This window comes from Dermacentor silvarum, chromosome 8, assembly GCF_013339745.2.
Source record: "Dermacentor silvarum isolate Dsil-2018 chromosome 8, BIME_Dsil_1.4, whole genome shotgun sequence".
Taxonomy (NCBI): domain Eukaryota; kingdom Metazoa; phylum Arthropoda; class Arachnida; order Ixodida; family Ixodidae; genus Dermacentor; species Dermacentor silvarum.
The window spans coordinates 83,373,852-83,397,582 of record NC_051161.1 but is presented as its reverse complement, the minus strand read 5'-3'; the positions used below and the strand labels follow the sequence as shown (position 1 = coordinate 83,397,582).

At 45.7% G+C, this 23,731-nt stretch overlaps 1 pseudogene; it reads left to right on the top strand.

Moving 5' to 3' along the window:
* The first annotated feature begins 1,668 nt into the window (after positions 1-1,668).
* Positions 1,669-23,731, top strand: part of LOC119461523 (sodium-coupled monocarboxylate transporter 2-like) — a 243,821-nt pseudogene continuing 221,758 nt past the window's right edge.

The window sequence follows — 23,731 nt, the reverse complement described above, 5'->3', positions numbered from 1 at the left end:
TCGTTAGGCCTACGTCTTTTTGAGAATCACTTCTTGTCGGGTGCCGACAGAATGTGACCAAAGGGGCCTTGCATTCGTCGGGTGGAACCGTTACAGACTTTTCTAACAGGACAAATCGGCCGACTCCACCACTACACTTACTTACAACCTGTTGCAAGTGCACAGAACGGGTGATGACATAAGAACAAACAGGAGACAAAGCGCTAACTTCCAGGAAAAGCTTTTATGGCCTTGCTATACCTTTACTGGTGTTTTTACGAGGTAGGTTTCCCAATGGACAAGTCCGCAACGCGCGCCATCTAGTGTATGCTTGCGTCACATTGCAATAAAATGTTTGATTGCGTCAGGTACCCCTGTCTTTTCTTCCGCCTTCCAAGTGTGCTTGCTATGCCCAGCCATGGAAAGGCTGTTTTTGCTTTTAGGGCCCTCTTCCTGAACCTGGATTAGAGGGTTACGCACGCGAATGCAGATTACGCGTAGAAGGTACGACGATAGAGAGCAAGCTTGCTTTCGTGCGTCTACTGTCGGTCGAGTCACACATTCCTTGTACTCGCGTCTTGTCTTCGGGTGCAATGCACAGCTGACACACAGGAGAGGAGTGGGCCGCAGCTATCAGCTGTTTATGTGCCCTTAGTCGACCTGCAAATGACCCGGCGTTTTCCGCCTGCTTAGCTTGCTCATTGCCTTCACTCGGGAGACAATTGAGCGATAGCGAACGGCCACAAGGGAACACCGTCGCAGGTGCCTCGCATTTATCGTTAGGCCTACGTCCTTTTGAGAATCACTTCTTGTCGGGTGCCGACAGAATGTGACCAAAGTTGCCTTGCATACGGCTCGGGCGTCAGTTCCACCGGCGACCTTCGTTCATTTGGGACGTCCCACGCGCCAGCAAAACTTGCCAAGAAGCAGCTACTCAGTGTAACTGCCCGGAAACGAGGCAATCACCAGCAACCGTTCTCAAACTCAAGGTATCCTTATGCATGCACTTACTCGGCTCATGTATCAAGCGTCATGAAATCAGTACTGACATAATGGTAGTTCTGTAAAAGAAACGCTTCTGAGATATTACGTATATTAGAAACACAACTTTGCAGGTATATTGAAGTAGCGCGATGGGTCGAGGACGAAAAAACATGCAAAACAGGACTAGCATCCTGTTGTGTGTATTTTTTCGTCCTCGTCCCACCGCGCTACTTCAACATACCTTCGAGATGAACCACCTCGCCCAAATCAAATTGCTGCTACAATATCGCCTTTCTGGCAGAAATAATTGTGTGCACATGATCTCCCTTTTCCGACATTACTTTGCTTGCATTGGCTAAGTGGTCGCAAATGGCGTCACGTCAAGTTGCATACGCCATTTGCCTATTTTATTCACTAATTGGTACTACTTTGATAAACGTTACGACAGTGAAACCTCTTTTTTCATTTTTTTAAGGACTAGCTGGCTACAAATTAGCATGTCTCTCTATCTCTCTGTTTAATTATCTCACAGAACAAACATCTGGAGGAAGAGAACTAAAACGTGTTTCCAGGAACATGCAACAGAGGGAGCTGCATAGAGAGAGGCGAACGGGTTGACTAAGTATAAAGATTATTTCGAAATCAAGAGGGCTAAAGTGAGTGAAGACGGTTAATCAACTCCATTGTAACTACCAAGGGACAAGTGAAAACTCCTAGGCCATGACTGAGTGAAGACAGGGGAAGAGCCTGACTCAAACGTCTACAGGAGGAATCACCGACCATCGGAGCTAATCTGGAACACGATGCCGTATGCCTAACGAGTGGAACTCGAGACAAGGACGAATAATCGCATTTAAAAGAGACAGAAGACGACCAAAAGGCTTGAACACAGCAGACATAAACAGCAAGGAGCTGCAGTGGGAAGAGATGACAGGACATGGCCAAATGCAATTGTGATGACAACATGGCAGAGGTGAATGCACGGCAACGACATATGAAGACATGCAGTGAATAAACAAAATGGACGGCAGTGGTGGAACGTTACAACTGAGCTAAAAAAAGTGTTAGGGCATTGCGACAACAGAGTACAAACGAGTCGCGTGGAATAAAAGCGAAAGTCCGAAAGTAGTCATTCTGGCTGAAGACTACTGCTCGGGCACGAATCTGCGGTGCACTACGCCACTCCTGGAACACGCGAAGGAAAATGGCAGTTCCCAACTTTGCCGTGCTGGACTACGTCGTGCTCATGGGGTTCCTGTCGCTCTCGGCCGGCATCGGCATCTTCGTTGCGTGGCAAGACCGTCGGAAGAAGTCCAGCAAGCACTTCATGACAGGAAACAGGCAGCTCAGCTGGCTGCCCGTGTCCCTGTCCATGATGGCCAGCTACCTGTCCTCTATCGGTATCCTTGGACAACCATCGGAGGTGTTCCTCCGTGGCTCGACTTTATGGATCAGCGCCATATCTTCTACTGTGTCCATCGTTGTCGCTGCTTTCGTATTCCTTCCCATGTACTACAAGATGGACATAACAAGCATCAACGAGGTTTGTACGACGCTCTTCATTAGATATATATTTTTTTTCTCCTTGAACGCCCTCAGTTCTCGAACCAAAGAACCATATCAAACCTATACGAACCATTTTAGAACTATTATCTAGACCGTGGTAAGCAACAGTGCACCAACGCGCGGAGGACTGGGAGAAGAATCGGACACATGCGCTTGGGTTCATTTCTTCTTTCAGGGATCCATTATCTGGTGCGCTGTTTCTCACAATGGATTACCAACTAGCCCGGTCACACATGTTGCTTTCTCGTACACCGTCGTCTTTCGCTCTCAAAGCGGATATCTAAATTGCAACCGCGTTTACTTCCTACAATGAAAGGCGTTACAGCCTAGTTAAAAAAGCTGAAAAACACAGAATCGGTAGCTCCTAGTAAAACACTACGCTAAAGAGCTCGATTGCGCAGTGTACCCCATTCACATGACCTATGAAATCTAGTCATTCAGCCAAACTAATGTGGTTCACCTAAGCACTACTCAAGAGTGGTCTTCGCATGAACGCCACTGTGCGCTGCTCTGTAATAGTTGTCCCTTTGTGTATCTGCAAGCAGGCTAATTCGTCTAATTGGCGGTGCGGGTTATTAATTACATGCTGAAATTTGTAGTTCAACCCGTCAGATGTTTGAGTGAGGAAGACCTCCTCCAGAGGCGTGCAACCCCACAGCGAAACACACAGGAGGGATTGTGAAGGCTCAGGATTCTTGTGTGGGTACTTTAGTTTGAACGGAGGGCAGAAAGTTATATTGGGGTGGGGTTGGGGTATGGAGGTCTGGGCAGGCAGTTGTCTGCTATACAGAAATTTCGGGGGATGCACGTGGAGTCTTATTTTTTCTGGCGCTATCTTTAAACTGGCTCGTTAAAGCCATCTTCTGAACTGGAAATGTAAGCTTATAATGCATTTTATTCTTTCCCCAGAAGACGAAAAAAAAATGGTTTTGTAGCATCCGCTTCAAAGTGCTTTGTTGGTTTGAACCAGCGCAAATTTGTTAACTTTTTTCTTGCTTTATTTTCGTTTCCGAGGGTTCGGGTGTGGTGAGGCTGCACGAGCATCCTGGTAAATCATAGCTCATCAGTTCCTTGCGCAGTAAAAGTGGCGGATTTTTTTTGTTTTTGCGTAACACACACCCGCGTCGTTATGTACAAAGGTAAGGAAATTTACGAGCCGAAAACAGCCCTAAGGGTTAGCCTTACATTTATTGTTTAGTTTATCGGCTGCTGTCATTCCATGCTCGCCGCGAAATTCTGGAGTTCATAGCTGTTACCTGCAAAAGAAGAGTTGCATGTGATATTTTCTGCGGGTTTTAATGGTCTTTTTTTCTCCGCGGTCGTCGCGGAGAATACTGCGATCATTAGTCCTTCATGGGAGGTGTCATTGGCTTTGAGTATTCCGTGCTTGCACCACTGGCTGGGACGCGAAGCCAGACCTCTTTGATAGGCCTTAAAAATGTGAAAATAAGCATATATTTATAATAAGTCTACCACTACTATGGTGACAATGTTTGGAACCCACACAGAAATGCTGCATTTCCACGGGCGTTACCACTATACATACATGCAGTTTGAGGAGTAGAAGCAATGCGTGGCGTACATACTATGTGCCACTGTTTTTGCCGCGTGGTACAAAGGTTTACTGCAATGCATTTTTAATAAAAGCGCGGTGTGGCTTCACGGCAAAAGCACTCGTATTGCCGTGAAACCGGAGCATGCTTCAAAACGAAGCAGCTGTAAGAGCGCCAGTGACTGAGTCTGCAAAACGAAGTAATTTATATAATCTTGGTTTGGCTTTCATTTTATAGACTATATTATAGACTACATTATAGGCTTGCTGAAGTGCCGCAAGCGTCGGTTGTTAATATGAGCGAATCAGCCATAATACCGTAACGTACGTAATGCCGCGATGCGTTAAAATTGTTGTACAGACACCGTGAGTGGTAGTTATGCGTTATGTACAGTGCATGTACGTACACCCTTACATGCACTGGAGCATTTGATGACATTTATCTCCGTGTTTGCGAAGTTTATACGGGGCTGATGTTTTCCCTATCGCTCTCTCCCGAAGGTTGTAACTGAGGGTGTGGTCCATACATGGGGGTGAATTATACTCTCGAAAATACCATACTTCAAGTGCACCAGCTCTTGCCTGTAAAACAAAGCGAATACTTGAGGTTTGCTTCTGCTCAATACGTTTATTATTGCAGAGGAGGCAACTTTCACAAACACGTCTTTTTAGCACGCATGCACGTATGAAAAGACATTTGGACAGCGTCTGAAGCACACCGCATGTACTACGTAAAGCCTGAAGCCCGCAAGGACAAAACTTTACACACATCGCGTGATAGAATTCAGATTAATCGGATATTAAAATAGCAGGGCCGGTGGCATTTAAAAAACGGCTACACTTTTGTCATTCCTTGCTATCCCCGCAACTTGGTTTTACCCTGCTTACGCCCTCCCAGAGTATTAGTGGAACCACATGCCCGGCAGCAAATCGTAGGACGTGCGCGGTGAGCTGGGAAGCACACTTTATTTATTTTATTTTTTTGTAGCGTTAGCATGAGGAATGTTGGAGTGTAAAATAGTGTGTGTTTCTGAAGTGCGGAAAGCCGGTCACGTGGAAGAGGGGGAGAGGGGTTGGCAGAGCTTATTCGGGAGCACCGTGAGTTGCACTTGGCTCCTCGAAGAGTGTGTGTTGAGTAAGCTCCTTAACAACACTTTGCAATCTGGTGAACGCCTTTTTCAATCATGGATCCGGGACCCCAAGGAGTTGCGACGTAATGCTGACACCTTTTTCTCGCACTTATACCGCTAATTCACCACTGATTTTTTGCGAAGCATTCTTTGACTCATATCCCAGGCACTCTTAAGGTACATGTAGGTTCATCCCTCGCCTTGTTTCAGACTTGTTCATTACATATAAATGTGCGGCCAACAATAAAATCGAACGTCCGACTTCCAGCACAGCATCCCGATGCCCTAACCAGTAGGTCGCGATCGCACAAATACTTCTCTCGTGCCAAAGCCAACTAGACCTTGAGACGTTTGGGTGCCTGCGTCACGGGCAAGTTTCTCGGATTCTTCCCTCGTGGCAGCTCACGCTTCGCGACCCTGTGTTAGACTGCACTACCTTCGGGACCAGCCCACATGCCGCTGTTCTTTCATCGTAGCAGTTATAGTTACGCAGAAGCTGCGCGACATTGAACCGCCTTCATGATCGGTTCAGGTCACACATGTTTTAACGTTTCATTGCCGCTGCACAAAGGCCATCTACTTCTTTACATTCACCACAAGACAAAAACATAGGTACCTACGATTGTATAACACGTAGTGTCTAATGGCGTGGCAGTCTGTGTTTCACTCGCATGTGCTCGTTTAGTACCCAACCACCGGCATGACGTAAACATGGCGTCCAACAGCTGGAGGAGTAGAAATCATGCTGTCGCCTTCACGGGACCGTCGTAGCCGTCGTCTTGACACAGACGTCAAACTCGCACTATACCGTCTGACACTTAGCGGCTACCCTTACGCGAATGCGTTCGTCCACCTGGTAACGCTTTATGGAACCCCACATAATGCTGGGTACCCGGCTACCTGCGACATGCTTTGCATAACATTAATTCTAAAAGTGCGTGGGATGTTCGTAATTTCTATTATGTCATCTGTTTTACGCCAGTTTTGCGGTCGGTAACACAAGAAAGTGACGTAAAAAGCCACTGAATAGGCTATGCATATGAAATGAAGCCCAACAGGTGAAATGCATGTTTTTTTTCTCTCTCTCCCAGTACTTGGAGAAGAGGTTCATGTCAACGGCCATCAGAAATATCGCGTCTGTCGTTTTTATAATGTCAACGGTAAGTGAAAGTCAGTTTTCAGCTGTTCTTAAATTTTCAGTCATAGTTGCTGCCGATAGTCTTCATGTCATTATGCGCTATGGTCGAGATGCGCGAAAATAAGAGGCCCCCATTCCACTTACGGAGCTTGGGCGGAACCTGCCGGCGTTACTGTCGTTCACAAAATTATAAAACTGCTTTTTTTATTTTAAACTTTCATTATTTTAGCTTCTGTTGCTTCGCTTTGCCACAACTATCCTCCAGCGCGATGTTATTCATTCATAGCCGTCGAGTATCTCGTACGGGCCATCTAGCTGACTATCGCTACGCAGAAAGAGAAGAATATGCCGCATCCGGTACTACGTTTGGGTTCTTGACTAGAACCTCATTGCTTTGACAGACCACTCCCACATTGATAACCTCCCGACACATTTCGTTTTCTAGCCGCTTTCAGGCTGTGCGTTGCGGCGTGCTTTATGAATAAGACATAAGGTATAACTTGTGATGAGATATTCTCAAGATGGGAAATTACTCCGGGTAAATGAAACGTTCGCAACTTGTCAAATGCGCCGATTAAAAAATAAAGACTAATGCTTTCGCACTCAGTTTCATTTTGAAGGGTTCCCATAAACTCCGCGGACTACATTTACCTTGATCGTCCCAGGCAGAGTAGACGCGTTTTATGAGGTAGTGGATAGCTCGAGAATTAGGAGTTGGATTTTGGACACACCGTTACTGCCCCCCCCCCCCAAAAAAAAGGAAAAGAATGTAATGAGAGCGTGTTTCTTCAAATACACTATATACTATAGTGAAGGGTGTAGGCCGAGGAGTGGTTAACCTTTATATGTATAGTTTACTTTTTATGGCCCAGTCACGTTTGCGATCCCATATTCATTTCCTGATCTACAGCTCTACTCTGATCAGCGACTGTTCCACGCTATATATATAATATATATATATATAGTATATATATATATATAAATACTTTTACGACGGTTTACGATTCTAGGTTGCGTTCCAATGCTCGCCGTAAATAGTTAAGTAGACAGCTAAGCGGACATCATGTCGTTCCAATTCTGACGAAGCCGACAAGAAATACGGCTTAGCCAAGGCAGCATCGAATAAAAAACGATGCAGGCTATACTTTTCTGTTCAAACAAGACGGCGACTGAGCAGAATGCTTGGAAACTCGACGGGAAGGTCGTCTACACACAAGAAAACGTATTCACAATTTCCTACGCACTTAATGTAAGTTACGTTGTGTTCTTCATAAATTCCCACATGAAAACAGTTAAAACATAGCGATAATATGTGTTTTTCTTAGCTTTTTTCTTTCCGGTGTGAGGTAGCGTGAAATAACTAAGGCGATTTCCAAATGTACTACGTTTCTTGAACCCGAAGCCGTCTTCTTGGCTGTCAACACGTACTGTCTCCAATGCTGGCCAGAATTAGAACAGACTCCTGGTATTGCGACTTGGCCGACTTTGCAGAGGCACAACCGGTTTCATAAATCTCGGTGCCGGTAGCCGGTTATAGACCACCGCCCCAGCACACCATTTCCTGGTTTTCCAATTATTCCTAAATTGGCACAATATACTGCATGCAGGACAAGTCGATGGGTGAGCTGGTGTTTAACCATTCAAAGATATAACGTAGTGCAAGAACACAACCACAAAAAAGACGCATAGACAGGCGTCTCAGGGATTTGTGACGTCTGTGATTAGTGTAAATGTGTCCTTTTTACAGCGGAGGTGCCTATGGCTAGGTTCCGGGATTTTATGGCGTCCGCACGGATATAACTATCATCATCAACAATAGCTCGAGTGTCGACGTCTTCTTCCACAGCTGGCTCCGTTGCCGCTCATGATTCCAGCATAGAATTTCCCTTCTCTTCTGTTGTCGTAATGGGGAGGCCGCGTTTACGGGGGTATGAGCCATTGCTTAAGGAGGTATGAGCCATTCATTGTCTTACGTGACGGACGCATTTAGTAACAGAAGTGATACGCGAATGTGTGTGCGTACCTATCGTCACAATGACCCCCATCAGGACAAAAAAATATTTTCGTGCATTTACTGAAAATTCTGCGTAACCTCTGTGTCATGCGCTAAACAACTTCGCTGGCCATCCACCTTCACAGAGTGAAATGGCTCTTTAATTTTTTGTGACTGTGCCCTTGAGCTGCATTATAGCTTTAATTAAGCTGGCACATTTTGAACAACAGCGCAAGGGCTCTTTCTGGCGTTCATTATACGCAACAGACATAGCCATTGTCTGTAACGTTTATATTTGACTAACCGGTGCAACTTTGCGTGTGCACACAACGAATCTGCTGAATTCTCCCTCGATTTTGCAGCTGCTTTACATGGGCGTTGTGCTCTACGGCCCTGCGCTGGCTCTTGGATCGGGTAAGGGTAACATATTCATTTTTTCTACATTCGAAGAGCACACGGCTCGGAGTGCATGTGCTCAGGCCACCGGGCGTAGGGATAACCGCGGAATAACTGAACCACTGCTACTGCGGAAGGAACTTGAGATTTCTAACTGTGGAACATAATTTACTGGAATGACCCTGTTGTTGCGAGCGGGAGCTGAACCTATACCGTGTTCTGCCGACGCTTACAAGCAGTGCAGGTTACACATTTCCCGTTTAAAGCAGCGATAGGCTTTGGATTTTGTCTTTTCAAGCCCTTGTGTCACAGAGTTTAGACACTGGCTTTCTCGTTAAGCTCTAATCTGTGCGACGCCGGTTGCCCTGTAATAAGCCGTCAACTCTTCCACTGTTACAATTGTGGATGTCATCACTAATGCTGTTTTTAGTTGTTCATTTTTCTACTTTTACTGCCCGCCTCTTCACAAAACCTTCCTGCCCCGTTCCTCCTTACCCAACGAAAGTAGCACGGCATGTTCGGCTAAAATGTATTCCAGCACTGACTACAACAAGGTCTAGTGGCCTAGCATTTCCAAAATACACAACTAGCTGGTGCACCATATTGGTTACTCTATTCCAGATAAGCAGCGATTTATGTGTAACAAAACGTTGCTTCAAAAATTAATTATGTCTCCCTTCCAAGAAGTTAAACGCTCTATTTTGTGGCATGTCTTACAAGTGCCACGCTTCTGGAGATTGGCCCTTATTTGAGTTGTGACATGGTCAAAGCCCTAAAGGTAGCATATTTTTTCTTCATTTTTTTTTCATATCCTTATTGAGACTCCGCAACCTCGTGGTTACTTCCGTTGGGACACGCAGGAGACGGAAATTCTGAAATCATCGAAACTTAATCAGCAAAGTTGTTTGCGCTATACTTCCAGAATTAAAAACCAAAAACAAGAACAGTATCCTGACTGTCCAGACAGCTGAGCTGAGACAGTATGTGTCGAAAGCTTATTGACTGCTCATTCGCTAGCCCCTGTTTCATTAAGTATCAGACCGGTCTGTGAAGATGTGATGCTTCCAAGGCATCCTTAGCCCCCCACTTCAGCACTGCATGGAGATGGAAAAGCTTCCGAAGAACAAAACTTAGGCTAGAACTCAGCACCTCTAACTCTAAAAGTGTGCAATAGCATACTTAGAATATGATGACTCGCCAATTGTGCGTGCGTGCGTCACAGGCTTGCTTCCACGCTCTCTTATCAAAGTAACGTTTCTATACTTCGTATCTCTTACAATCTCGCGATTTTCGCGCGCACTGTGACGTTCCCCCGTACGCTCAAACTATCTCGAGTTTTTTGTTAGATACCTCCAAAGTGGGTGATTAAATTATGGGGTTTTACGTGCCAAAACCAGTTCTGATTATGAGGCACGCCGTAGTGGGGGACTCCGGAAATTTGGACCACCTGGGGTTCTTTGACGTGCACCTAAATCTAAGTACACGGGTGTTTTCGCATTTCGCCCCCATCGAAATGCGGCCGCCGTGGCCGGGATTCGATCCCGCGACCTTGTGCTCAGCAGCCCAACACCATAGCCACTGAGCAACCACGGCGGGTCCAAAGTGGGTGATATCCGCCTATAATGCTATATATAAATTTGCGAATGATTTAATTGGATCGAATCTCTGTCTTCCAGCACAGCAGCCTATTGCTCTAACCATTAGGCTACGATCAGACGCATGCTTTTGCTGTGCCAAAGCCAATGTTCGAAACGTCTGTCGCGTGCGTCACGGGCAAGTTTCTCGCGTTCTTCACTCATGGCAGCTAGCAGTCTGAGACAGTGTGCTAGACGGCCCATATTTTTTTTCTCATGGGAGCGTTACACCTCCAAAGTGGGTCACGTCCGCCTATAATGCTATCACTTGACAATGCCGCTACATTTATCTTACAGTGACTGGCATACCAGTGTGGTCGTCCATCCTCCTTAACGGCTTCAGTATGCACATTCTACACCGCCATAGTAAGTATTGGTAGTAAGTATACTACGCACGTACTCAAAGAGTCTTCTGCTATTCAGAACAAAGTTCAATTTCTGTAACACATGCAATCGTTACTTTAGCATTATCCAACGCGTATTTCCTGATTGGCTGAATAACTCGCCCATGCTTTTTTTACATATTCTAGTTGTATAACTGTTCAGACCCGCCACGGTGGTTGAGTGGATATATGATGTTGCGCTGCGAAGCACGAGGTCCCGGGCTGAAATCCCGGCCGCGGCGGCCGCATTTCAATTGGGGCGAAGTGCAGTGCGAAATGCAATGCGAAATGCGAAACGCGTAAGTCAAAACACACGACAGAAAGAAACATCGCTTTGTGCATTTTTGTCTTGGAACGCTTCTCTTCTGTCTTTTCGAGAAATTTCTCTGCACTATTCAGCCCAACTTCAAATTTCCGTAGAGAAAACTGAGCAGGGGGCAGGGAACTGTGTGAACAATCAAGCTGCGGAATTTATTATGCCACATATGCAATGTTTTTTTTTTTTATTGTCAAGGGTAACACAAACTACTCACCACTAAACCTTATTAAAAATTGCGAAATTAGTTTTTTTTCTTTTCGTATCATGCTTCTGAGAGCTTTTTAACATTAAATATGTCAAGCGAAACTATATTTGCGTAAAGGAAACAATTCAAGGTTGAGAGGGTTAACACGATAATATTATTGTACATAATTGGGCTGAAGCGACAACTTTGCTCGATTAGTGTAGCGTGAGTTTGAATTTTTCGTTGTATTATAAACCATATACTGTTCCTAGCTTTTAGCTCACTTTATACTCTTAGTCCGGTTCTATTCTTGCATATTCAAATTGGTTTCGCACAACAGTGCCTAAAGGAGCATGAAAAACGCGCAGATTGTACCGGCGACACTTTGCGACATGCATAAAAGCTTCAAGGCCAGTGAGGCAGTGGTGTGGACAGCGCTAAATTCCTTTTTGGTGCTTTTAGTTTCTTTTTGAAACTCAAATGAAGTGAACTGACCTCAGCTGAAGTGAAGACCAGTGTGTGAGAGAGAAATTAAAGATGAAAAGAGCGCGGACGGAAGCAGCTTTTTTTTTTTTTTTTTTTTTTTTAAGAGGGCGGAGCAGTACGACACGGCGTCAGCATCCTTGAGTGAATGGGCCGCGGCAGACTCGCAGAACGCTGCCTCCATAATACGATAGAGATAATGTCGCCCGACCGCGGATGTCTAGAGCCAATAAGTCAGAAATACTTTTGACCACGCGCTAGGGGTTGGTGTAAGGTGGTTGGATCGGTTTGCACTCCGAGTCACGATGAACAGAGGCCTTAGTCAGTGTCGTTAAGTCGGGCGGGACGGACCATGAACCGCGTTCTCTCGTGTGCGGTGTTCAGGAACACGCCGGCCACGGCAGAAATTGCGCAGCTACAGGCAGTCGTAGTCAGCAGGACCCCCTAGCGCGAACTATAGGCAGCTGAGTCAGTTAGCGGCAATGTACTGTGTACTACGCGGGCGGTATGTATACAATGGTGGCGCGGCATACAGGGCGGCATCAAAGCTGTCATCTGGACGGACGTGGTTCAAATGGTGCTCATGTTCGCCGGATACATCATGGTCATCGTCTCGGTGAGTCTCGCTTGAATTGTTGGTGTCGTAATGCATAAGGTTTCCGTGCAAATCACGCCGCAGATCGTCAAAGCTAACTCCTCACTCTGTACTGCCTCGGGTCCATTTGTTGTGAGAATTTCTTTCGTAATGTTATTCATTTCTATTTGTCCCGCGCCGATACTGCCGACAGCACCGGTACGGATTCGTGCACGTGAATTCCGAAAGGCAATTGACAAATTGGAAAGTTTTTAACCACGAAATGAAGCTCGCGCGATGCAAACATGAGCATAGTTCTCGTGATATTGTGCAGTACAATAGCTATCTTTCGCTCGCCAGTGATATTTTTTTTTCATTTTTGTGCGTCGAGAAATTGCGACTGATGATTAAGACATGAACAAAACAGTGGAGCTGACTCCACTGATTCCTTTTAAAACACATCAGAATGCCAACGAAAAAAACAAAAACAAATGGGAGTTTCACAATAATTCAACGATTTATCCTCTTCCATAATGTAGCTCTCTTTGCCAAGCAGGACCTACGTCTAGAAAGCGCAAGTCTACTTCGCTTTAACAACCGTATCTGGCATCACAAGTCACAGCAATTTTTGTTCGTCAGTTCCCGCGGGTAAAGCCAGCGAGTCAACACATCGATGTATTTCAGTCGGGCTTAATTCCCTGGTTGAAGCCTTGCTACTGCAGGTACCATACATGCAATAGACGAGCACGTGCGTTCCAACCAAAGCCTTCCTTTCTCTCTTTCGTTCTTTTTAAAATATGTAATTTACTAACTAATACTAACTCTTAGAAATATTAACTAATAATGATAACTATAAAAATCGAGGCTCTCAGTAATGCACATTTTATACACATGATCGCGAAGATGCGTTGGGAAAACAAAGCGCAAAACATTTTTGATGCGTTGACATCCAAGCGTGCCGTTTAATTCGCAGGGCCTGCAACATTTGGGAGGCTTTGAAAACATGTGGCGGATCGCCAGCGATGGAGGTCGAGTGATATACGCCAAGTAAGATCACAGTAAGCTGCAAACGCACAATGACGCCGAATAAGAAAAAAAAAACTGCAATTAAAACCTTGCAAATACTTGCATAAAAGCCCGTCCGCAAAACGCATGAAACCTTTCTATGTGCGCATTAAATGGTAAGCATTTACTTTTCTATGTAGTAAGCATGCTTCGCAATATATGTCTGCATTTGCAAAAAAAAAAAAAACATAGCAGAAACAAACTGTACTATCACTTCTGCGACATACCTTCCTTTTTTTTCTGAACTCGCACATAAAAGCGGGTTCTTTATTTACGTACATTTAGTTCTTTCAGTAAAAGATGGGGGGAAAATGCTAACACGCCCGTGTACTGTGCATTGGCTGCGCAACACCCCAGGTGGTCAAAATTATTCCGGTGTCCCCCACTAAGGCGTGAATCGGTGAGCTTGAATCTGTGAGCAGCGCAGTAGGCGGAACAATATACTTGCAACAATGTGCGCGTGAGTATTCAGCCAAAAAAAGACAAGCATTTGAAGGAATGGGTGAAATATACAAAAGAAGTAACAATGCCAACTGGGGGGAGCCGTCGTGGCATTTGCAGAATCAATGTAGAAATTTCGAGTCGATTCGGTTGACCCATAGTGTTTACGCAGACGAAATTAATACCGTTTGGCATCCCCGCTCGGCCTATTCAGCTTCAGCACGAGCGTGTACGATACCTACACCTCGTGGAACGTGCTGCTCGGCTACACGGTCATCTGGATGGTCACCTACTGCTCCAGCCAGACGCAGGTGCAGCGCTACTCCAGCATGAAGTCGCTCGAGAGCGCGCGCAGGTTGGTGGCTGCACTGGCGAATTCCAGTGCGCTTTGTTTCGCCTACGTTGGAAATGTGTGCTATGCAGAGACCTTTCGCTGAATGCCTCGTCTCTAGTACGCACAAGTGCCCGTCGAAATAATGATCAACACTGAAATTACACCGCTTCGTGTATGGATACCAAGAGCAGGGAAGCGCAGTCGAGGACGGCAGAAAACTAGGTGGGGTGATGAAGTTAGGAAATTCGGAGGCGCAAGTTGGAATCAGCTAGAGCAAGACAGGGGTAATTGGAGATCGTAGGGAGAGGCCTTCGTCCTGCAGTGGACATAAATATAGGCTGATGCTGGTGATGATGATGTCTAAAAGGCAAGCCACATGTGCCATGCCTTGAAAGTTGCAGCATAGAATCAAGTCAGTTACTAGCCTCACTATATATATATATATATATATATATATATATATATATATATATAGAGAGAGAGAGAGAGAGAGAGAGAGGGGGGGGGGGGAGATAGAAGAAACGCTGTGCCCTTGTTCGTATTGACACGCGTACTTGTCCGGTGGCTGCGTTTTCACCGGCTAACAATTGTGGAAGACTGTCGCTCAGCGCAAAATGCGCCTTTCTTATCGCTGGTTTTATATTATCTCTATGTTATCGCCGACCCTTGTGTGACCAGACTGCGTGCTCGACGCGATTGGCGTTGTATATTCTAGAACTTACGCAAGCACCATCGATAACGCTGGAAGGTTCAATAAGTTATGTATAAACAGCCCGAGCGTCTGATCCGCAGAACACACGATCGCCGACTGCGCTCGCCGTTGTCGTTGTGCTTTGAGTTTCACTTGCTCTTGTGTGCACAGGTTCGCCCAATAATGAATTCGTTTCGTGATTCACAGCTTCTACTATAACCTGACAGTATAAGCAGTCTTCCTTCTTTCCCTTCTGTATGCATCTCCTGTCCCATGCTCTGTATAGTTACTACCTATAACAAGTACCAAGCGGCTCAAGTTAGCTCTATTTTATATAATGCATGTGCCGAACTTACAACATACTATAAAGATTGGCTAATGGCTAATTTGGGCGTCACTCCGTTTTTTTTCTATTTGCATTAGCAGTCTTCTATCCACCCTCAGACGATTGTATAAATGTGTCTGGTGCACTACTGTATATGTACGCGTATATTACACGCAACTTTCCTGTTAAGCTAGTTTGCAGAAATCGCATATGTATGGAGAAGATAACTGAAGTAGAAAGAGACGAAGATACTTCTACCGACGCTCCGCGAGAACCTGCCACTGGATGATGATGATGATGATGATATAATGGGATGCCCCTTTGAAACGGGGCGGTGACAAATAGTCACCTAGCCTGCTTGATTTGATCAGGTATACTATACATGTTCTTTATCTAGCAATTTTGCATCATCATCTTCATCAGCCTATATTTATGTCCACGTACTTCAGGACGAAGGCCTCACCCTGTGAACTCCAATTACCCCTCTCTTGCACTAGCTGATTCCAACTTGCGCCTGCAAATTTGCTAACTTCATCGTTCCACCTAAATTTCTGCCGTCCTCGACTACGCGTTCCTTCTCTTGATATCCATTCTGTAACTCTACTGGTCCAAAGGTTATCAATCCTACGCATTACATGGCCTGCCCAGCTCCATTTCTTCCGCTTAATGTCAACTAGAATATCGGCTATCCCCGTTTGTTCTCTGATCCACACCGCTCTCTTCCTGTCTCTTAACTTTGGGCCTAACATTTGTCGATCCAATTTTCTATACCTCTCATTAGTCTTTCTTTTTTTTTTCAAAATCTACCTTGTAGCGCTACCTATGATTTTAAGAGATCAGGTCGTATCAATCTCTTCCCTGCTTTTTTTTTTCACCAATACTCTCATCGTCTCTTGCTTATCTCTACGGCTGATCGGTTGATGTTTCCTTCCACTTTAAAGCCAAGCGCTCCTGGAATTTGTCCGTTACCTACGGTTCTTGCTGGGTGAATCCCGTCGCATTCCATTAGGATGCGCTGAGTGGTCTCTGGATCTTTACTGCAGCATGCACATGTCTCATCTAGTTCCGAATATTTGCTCCAGTATGTTTTGGTCCTCAGGCAACCTGCTCGAGCCTCAAATAGCACGGCACTGCCCTTTGTGTTATCGTACAGATTTTCCCTTCTAATTTCTTTCTTCTCATTCTTGTAAATCTCCATGGTCCTTTTTGGTTCCAATCTTTGCATCCAGTTCACTGTCTCTATTTCTCTCACTTTCTTTATGATGACTCCTGGTTGCCTATTTAAAGTTTCGATTATCCTGTACTTGGTTGTCAACTTTCTTGACCTCGTCCTCCATTCTGTGTCCACGGTTTTCAGGTACAGATACTCGTGCACTTCAGCCGTTCATTTGTTTTAACCCATGTTCCTGAGTCTTTTTACGAACTCATTTTGATCTGTGCTTCTCTGACTTCAAAAGTGGCCCAACCCATGTTACCCTGCACTGCCTCATTTGTGGTATTACCGTGGGCTCCCAAAGACAACCGGCCTACTGATCTTTGGTTAACTTCCAACTCCGACAAGATACCCAATTTGAAGCATAGAATGGCATTTGCGACTGTTAGCGCTGGCACCCTTACTCCTTTCCAGATTCCACGCCAAGAAGCCGCGACGCGCGCTCTGGCGCTGAATACATGCGCCTGAATTTGAGCACGTGATGTTTCGATATGGACAGACACGTGGCCTGCAACCGCACGCGATTTCACAATCTTGTTTTTAATCGACTCACGTACGCTGTAGCTTACCCGCTAGTACCGCCTTATTAGAACCAGAGCAAATAAGCAAGTGCTTCCTTCTTCAAATAGCAAATTATTTAGTATTTGTAACATTTAACCGGTAGTCTATTTACATTAAAAAGAGCAGCCCTAATGTCCGCGCTGAACAAAATCATTCCTTGAGAACACAATCATTCAAACACAATCATTCCTTGAGCTGGAACGCGTGCTTCGCTCATCTTCTAACACTGCCAGTGGATCTCGTGCAACAAAAATACTTTTAACCTTGCTTAGAGGTACTGGTCTCAATGAGATACTTTGGTTCGTTGAGTGCTGCGTTGAGTTTTGTGTATGTTGTGTATCTGTGGCGTGCACTGTGCATATAATTTAATTTTTCATATACCCATCTCGAGTGGCACGTTAGGCATGTCACTGGGCAAACCTCTCCAGTGTTCATTAAAGAGCCTCTCTCTCTCTCTTTGTTTGCTTCAACTTCAACTGTTGGTATCGAGTAAGCACGGTCGATGCATTCACGTTGCGTTTCTGTCCCTGTACTTTCCTAGAGCTCTACTTCTCAATATCCCTGGCGTTGCTGGGAACCTGCTGTTGTCCGTGCTGTCGGGAATGACACTCTACGCCGTGTACGGCGACTGCGACCCCAGGCTCACCGGTGACATCGACAAGGCTGATCAGGTCAGAGAAATACTCGCCCTCAAGTGATCTCTCCCCGTTGTTCTGAATTCGGTATCAGAACGATCGGTCACAATCACCAAAGCACCACGGATAGTGAGTGCACTCGACAGCTAGAATTTCACGAGCTACAAATTTTGTGCTCGTAAACAAGAAGGTGCAAGTTGATATTCCTTTATCATTAAATACTGCAACCCTGCTCCGCTTGAACATCATTTCCTTGAAACATGGGTGCTTATTATTATTATTATTATTATTATTATTATTATTATTATTATTATTATTATTATTATTATTATTATTATTATTATTATTATTATTATTATTATTATTATTATTATTATTATTATTATTATTCGATATGAAAACATAAATACACAGAGAAAGAGGGAAAAAGGGAAGGAGCAATCTGGCTACTGTCACCGAAAGGGGCACAAAGCCTGCCTACTCTTTAAGAAGGAGGGGATATAAAGTAAGTTGAAGATAAGGAGAAGGGAAGTGAAGCAGAAAGAAACAGCATGACAGGCCACAACGACGAAAGCCAGGCGTGGTTGCTTAGTAGTTGTGGTGTTGGGCTGCTAAGTAAGAGGTCGCTGCGATCAAATCCCGGCCACAGCGGCCGCATGTCGATGGGGGCGAAATGCAGAAAACACTCGTGTAGATTGAGGTGCACGCTAAGGAACCCCAGGTGGTCCAAATTAATCCGGAGTCCCTCACTATGGCACGCTTCCTAATCAAATCGTAGTTTTGGCACGCAAAACCCCATAATTTAGCTTTAACGAACACGAAAGTAAAGCTAGGCATGCAGTAGCAAGTAGGAACAGCACATACACGCAGGAACACAAAAAAAGAACGCAGGTCGCACTAATTACAGAAGCATGTAAAAAGTTGGTAAAAAATATTTCCCCCCTTGCAAAGTCTCTCACAAACGGGAAGCCAAGCCAGTTTCTTGTGTAAAAGTAAGCAGGTTGCGATGAGCCTCGTCGCGTCGAGAAGCACAGCCACTCGGATACAGCCAATTATCAAAGGTCGTACACATGCAGGCCAAGTAGGCTATAGCCCCTCAGTAGCGACGTGCGCTGCGAAAGGAAAGTAGGCCACTGCAATATAAGCTGCTCAAGTGTCTCGAAGGCACTGCAAGAAGCTCATGACGGACTTTCTACACGTCCTTGCCGGTATAAACGTTGAGACCCCAGGACACCGTCAACCCTTAACTTGAGCTATAGAGCTCTAGCACAGTGAGGCAAACCTCGACCACGAGCACGGGGAGGAAACGATCCTTTTGTAACACGCTGGTCTGGGTGCTGCTTGAGCAGGCATCTTCGAATCAACAGACGAGCATCGTCAAGCCTACACAAAATTTCCGGACATTCACATTCGTTGTGAGCACCAGAGGAAGCGAGTCGATCGGCCTCTTCGTTTCCGGCGATACCTACGTGCGAGGGTATCCACTAGCCGACGAGGGATACTCCAGGAGAAGTAATTCTGCTGGCAGGCTCACTGATGCTACGCACAGCTGGGCGATCAGCGTCACTTCTCTGTAGTCTGCTGAGGGCAAAGCGGGGGTCCGTAAGGATGACAACCTTCAATGTACTTAACTCTTCTTGGACGTACTTAAGATCAGTATCGACCGCTGCCAGCTCCGCAGCCGTTGATGAGGCTGGATGCGGTATGCGAAACACCCGTCGGATGCCAGTTGAAGGTCACAAGAAAGCTGCAGAGGCGCCTTGACCATCGCTGTGTACAGATGCGGTCGTAAATACTTTAAGATAACCTCCAAATCTCTCGAATAAGTGTGAACAGGCCAGATGGAATAGCGCCACAACAGGCAGTGTAGACTTTTTTTCTATTTCTGGAATTGCAAGGTAAACAGGGAGCAGACATTTTCTGAAACCTTCCAGAGCTGCAACTGAAGTAGCACCTTCAGAACTGCCAGCAATGGAGTTGAACAATGCCGCCATTGTCCCCATGCGAGAGAATGGACGGTAAATCAGCCGATTAAGAAGTGCTTGGCCAACCGGAGCTGGCCGGATTTCAACCAATCAGGAAGACGACTACCACCATGCTGTGTTAGTCCGCGCTCGCAATCAGCCGTGGCCTAATTTGTTGAACGCCCGTACCGCGAGATAGTTCGAGAACTCAAACATTTTTTAACGATTTTTTCTTTGTTTTTACGTTAATCGCTTGTCGCTGCCTAACGCCAAGTACACCGCACCTCACTATTTGAGTAGTACTTTTGTTCGACGTTTAAAGATAACGTCTTCGCCTCTTTCTGGAAACATTGCACTGTGAAAGAACGGCACGCACGAGACGCGACAGCTTCGGCGGACGCCATGTTTGCTAATGACGGCGCACTACTTCACAGAAAGCCTCCGCTTCGTCTTTTTTGCGTTTGCTTCCAACGTTAGTTTAATTACATGCAAAAAAGCTCTCTACTTTCTGATCAATAGAACTCAAATCAGTGCTGAACCCGTGGAATGATTTCCGGCATATTTGCAACATAATATTAGAATGTGCAAGGTATACTATTTCTTCAATGGTCTTGGCGGAAAGTAAAACAAAAACTAATTGCAATACTAAAGCCAAGGAGCTTAAAATAATGAAGATAAAGGCCTCCTAACGGGTATTGAATTACATAAGTACACAACAATACCTATTGTAGTGATTAGACCAAAGAACAGAACGTGCGACGAGCGCACTATTTGGCGCTGCGCCGGGACACCGCCGCCGCGAGCTTCGTAGCTTCCACGCTGCTGCAAACAGCTTGTCAGATGAAGTATAGGCGGGACATTCAGGACTCGCGACGCGTACATCACGCCTGAGAGAACAGATGATTGATATACCTGTAGCGTTGTCGTTTGATCGCAGCCGGCACCCCTAACAGTCAAGGCAGCCACATATTTCAGCAGGGACTGTGATTGGCGCCGTAGAGATTTAACCGCGGGACGCCACGAGAGGCGATCTTCAATAATAACGCCCAGGTAACGGTGTTGTCGTAGCAATCGTACTGAAATCTCGCCATTCGCAAAGGTACAGTCGGCTCATGGTTCGATGAGCACGTTGTCTGGGATGGTGTGCAATTACAGCCGACTTGGCAAGTGAAATCAGCCACCCAACTTCATCCAAGTACTCTGCAGTCGCATTCAGAGCTCTCTGCAAGTTTGTTCGAAGACGTGGGCCAAGATGCGAAGGGCCACTGATCAACGGAGCGATGTCATCGGTATATATATAGACAGCTATGCCTATTGGGAAGTCACATTACTGAGGCAAACGTCTTGGAAGCCCAGCAAGAACGCTGTTAAAATCAAGAGGCGATAAAACGCTGCCTTGCGGAACACCACGCATTTCGAGATTCACTAATTAGTCCTCCAACGCGCACTTTCATTCTGCGCTCTGATAGAAAATTGCGAATAAATAGAAGTATACGAACCGAAATTCCAGCAGTCGCAAGTGCGATAATAATCTCCTTATGGGAAACCAAGTCGAAATCTTGCTGTATGTTCAAAATTAGCATATATGCGGAGTGTCGAGCAAGGTCAAGCGATGATGCAAGGTCTGCAATGCTGTCCAAGGCTGAACGACGGCGACGAAAGCCGCTCATGACATCAAAAAGAAACGTCAGCTCCTGCAGCCTGACATCTAGACGAAACAGTATCATATATTCTATCAGCTTGATAACATTTGATGCTAGTAATATTGGCCGGTAGGACTTGGGTTGTTTTGCAAAGCACACAGACTTTAAAATCCATATCACCACGGATAATTTCCAGTCATGGGGTATCAGACAGGTCCGTCATACTTCGTTATATTCGTCTAGCATACGTTCATGAAAAGCCTTATCAATGTTTCCTAAGGCTTGTTAGGTGATACCGTCTTCACCTGCGGCAGTGCGGTGCTTGGAGAGACTGAACACGTGGCGCAGCTCCTCGAGAGCGAAGTCTGCTTCGTCCATCTGGCAGGCAGGACCATAGCAAGAAGTTATGGTACTCTGAATTGTCAGATATAAAAGGTTGCCGCTGGGAATGTCACTTGACATAGAAGAGACGAAAAGGACTGCAAATGCTTCTGCAAGAATTTTCGGTGACCAGCCGGTCACTAAGCACAATGCTGCCGTTGGATTCTTCAAGACTTCGGGAGTGCGGAGAGCCTTAAGCATGCCCCATACACTTCCAAACCCACTTGCAGAATGCAACGAACTACATAGGGCTGCTGAGCTCTTGAGACGAAGTTGCTTATTATACCGGCATATGGCTGCATCAAGGCGGCTATGCAGCGTCCAGTCGGTGTTTCTTCTAGAGCCTTGTGCTCTCCTGTAAGCGCAGCGTCGACAAGCGCGGAGCCTGAAAAGCCCAAGATCGTGGTTGGGTTTATCTGTGTTCCGCAGTCGTCATACCGTCGCTTGTTGTAGGCAATCACTCACCAGCTTGAACAGACTATCACGTGATGGCGCCTCTGAAATCAGCTGACGAAAGTTTTCCCAGTTGTCACTGTTTAGTTCGCAGATTGGAGGCTCGAATGATGTTGTGGCACCAACCAAATGGGTACGAGATCTCAGCCCCATGAGTCAGCTTCGCATGGCCAGGCCAGGGGCATTTCTCTAGTTGATATCGCAAGATCGAGAGTCATCTCAAGAAATGTGTGTCCACGCGTGTGTGTGCAAGTATGTGCTTGTGTTCTCCCGTGACCTTTCACTTTGGCCCACTCCTGAGAAACCACGCTCCTAATCAGAAAAACAGACCAGTGGTGAATTTACAAGGGTGAAGTCTTCGACGTCAGCAGACCAGCGCAAACTTCTGTCTTGCTCCCCCGCTCACATCAGATAGGGGGGACAGAAGAGAGATAGCAAGGGGCACGGACAAATCTCATGACTTCTACTTTCGACGACATGAGACAAAATAAGTTAGGCACCTACTATATATATATATATATATATATATATATGCCGGAAACGTCGTTGCCGCCATCGCCATGTCATCGTCTTGTTGTCATCACACACACGGTCGCGTCACCGACAAGATTGCCTCGCACGGGCATGTTGTGCTGTTTGCGGAAGCCTAAACGAGGCTAGATAGCGAACTACACACAAAATGCTTCAACTAACATTGATTCCCACAGTGCAGTAGGTACATAACATTTACTACATACCTTTGATGGTGTGCGTTTATTTGACAAAATAAAGTGGTCAGCTCACCATGAGGTTCCACGGAATGGTTCGCATAGCTGACCACTATGTTCTGTTCTTTAAAAAAGAAATTCAGTGTTGTTGGTCGCAAATCAATAACTGCTCATTTCAACTGAATCGGTCAGCAGTTACTGTTCTACGTCCTTGGAAGGGCCAGCTTCGGTGCTTGAGTGTCGAAGCAAGGATGACCGTGGACGTGTTTGCTGTCGGAACTGTACACGTATTCACACTGTCTTTTGCGTATTAGCGGAATACCACAACATATACGGAGGTACCTGGATGGGTGGCGATATCTGGTGGCCTTGTATTAAACCGTAACGCGCTACTCTTCAATAATTAATTAAAGAGTATCGCTTGTCTTTGTCTTTTCTACCCGTGTGAGTTGTATTTTTGTTTACACTAATATTTCTCACCAGCAATAACTCTTGAATTGATTGGATCAAACACAGATTGACAAGCGGAGTGCTACGCCGCTGTCCACGGCTTTACGTCCATACACTAAGGAAGAGCAGCGCCAGTTTGCAATAAAAATTGTGCAGTAACCATCGACAATGATTGTCAGTGTAAGAGAATATCCCGAACGAACGAACGAACGAACGAACGAACGAACGAACGAACGAACGAACGAACGAACGAACGAACGAACGAACGAACGAATGAGCGAAGGAAGGAAGGAAGGAAGGAAGGAAGGAAGGAAGGAAGGAAGTAAGGAGCGAGGGAAAACTTTCCTTGACGAGTCAGACCACCGACCAACCATGAAAACGGGCTATAGAGGCAAGCAAAGCTATTCGCTTTAAAAGCTTTCGCAGTTTCATTCGACTCTTTACCAACATGGTCACCATCATCAGTGCTATCCCAAGCAAATATCTAGAAGGATCGCACCGCAACCTTGGTTCTCCACAAGAAAAGTAGAAATATACCTATCAAGAAAGGGGT